The sequence below is a fragment of the Periplaneta americana genome, chromosome 6 (assembly GCF_040183065.1).
Source record: "Periplaneta americana isolate PAMFEO1 chromosome 6, P.americana_PAMFEO1_priV1, whole genome shotgun sequence".
Taxonomy (NCBI): Eukaryota; Metazoa; Arthropoda; class Insecta; order Blattodea; family Blattidae; genus Periplaneta; species Periplaneta americana.
Window position 1 is genome coordinate 31,175,119 of NC_091122.1, and position 1,671 is coordinate 31,176,789.

Consider the following 1,671-nt stretch of genomic DNA (forward strand, 5'->3'; position numbering starts at 1 on the left):
TGCAGCTAATTCCAATTACCAGTTTCGTCCTTCGTACTAGTAACTCATGTTGAAATAATTCTGTACCTACTCTATAAAAGAGTACCTTACGTACTGTAAATTCAATCTTCACTTCTGCCCGATCAGAAAAGATAAAATTACTCAGACATACTATATACTGTCCGTCCAAGTGATTATGTCGTAGGGTCGTAAAAGGGAGGAAATCACGTGGCAGTTAATTACTTAACGAGGCCCTTTTATTTGAGTTATTTTAAACAGTTGTATAATATTACGTAGACGTCCAACCAATTCCTAACAGAAATTAATGTTCTCAGAAAAGAGCTAAGACAGCCCAGCCACCAGCTGGCGAATAAAAGCTGGTGGGGGGGAAACCGGGATACGACGTAGGCAAATGGACGACAGAACCTGTGCGAAAATGATTCAATACTGAAAGCTCTTTCGTCACTGGAAAACGTGAACATATTTTTGGAACGTACTGTTTACTCTGACCTTAAGGCTACTATGACTGTATATGCGGTCTTGGATCTGTGTGGAGGATGGTTGAACTTCATTAGTAGAAGGGGTGGGAGTGAAGTACATTCAAAAACTCAGGTACAATAAAAATTGAAGTAAAAATAAAATGTCCCTGTATAAGCTGTGCTCAATAAAATATTAAAATGTAAAATATTGTTCTGATATAATTTGCTGAACCATCTGTGACAATGGCTCCAATATGATGTCTTGAATGGAGACAATTCAATCGGGTAACTTGTCCCAACCATGATTTGAACAAGGGCCCGCTAGTTTCATGGTGAGATGTGCTAACCGTTACTTCACAGCGGTGACAATATGAACTCTTAGCTTTATATCCGTGAAAGAAGTTTTAAAGATATCTTTACAAATGATCAGCCAGCAACCTGTATCGCTTATTTTCTCAAAAATACACCTTCGAGGGCTCTAGTCTTCAGACTAACGAAGTGTCGTTGATTTTATACTGTATTAAATCATAAAAATGTCTCGCTCCAAAGATAAACCAGTTATTGCTTTTTTTTTTAATTCCTGTTAACAAAATCTGCGTGGTAACCTAATTTCGCATACATTTAGATTCCTTTTTTTCTTTCGTCTGAAAACTTGACGGTGCCACACTTAACACTACAAACATTTACTAAGGATTTAACATGACAAAGGCTACTGTTCCACATTCAAAGATAAGAGGGGAATGCTGTTATCATTTTGACTTACTCAGTTTTTAGCCTAGGGGATTATGTCGCGCAGGAAGATCAAAATGTAGAACATGCGACTATGGAGGCCTTCTACTTCATACCTCACTCCCGTAGCACCCATAAAATTAAACTATTTTCTCAACAATGGAGGGAGAAATCGTTTAACTAGGTTGGCTCCCTCTGCACCCGTATACGTAGACTGTATGCAATGCATTAATTCTTTTGTTTCTACGTATAATACAAAGAATGGGGGTAGACGTGTAAAGCTGATCATTTAAAATGTTCTCACAAGTCTTTTTTATGGTTCCCAGTGGCCTACATTCCTCATAGCCAGGGGCGGACGGAGACAAACCTCAGTCACATCGATCTGGTTAGCAGCGGCGCTAGAATCACACTCACCTGAAACAAACGAAAAGCGATCATCAGAGATCGGAAATTTAGGCATTATGAATCATTAAAATAGGCAGGC

The 1,671-nt window shown here is 38.8% G+C and overlaps 1 long non-coding RNA gene across 1 annotated transcript in view; it reads right to left on the minus strand.

The window, feature by feature from the left end:
• Window positions 1-1,016: 1,016 nt before the first annotated feature.
• LOC138702192 (uncharacterized) overlaps window positions 1,017-1,671 on the minus strand; it is a 254,011-nt gene continuing 253,356 nt past the window's right edge. Inside the window, exon 3 of the long non-coding RNA XR_011332796.1 lies at window positions 1,017-1,601. This is a non-coding gene — a long non-coding RNA (uncharacterized lncRNA). The remainder of the gene's footprint in view (window positions 1,602-1,671) is intronic.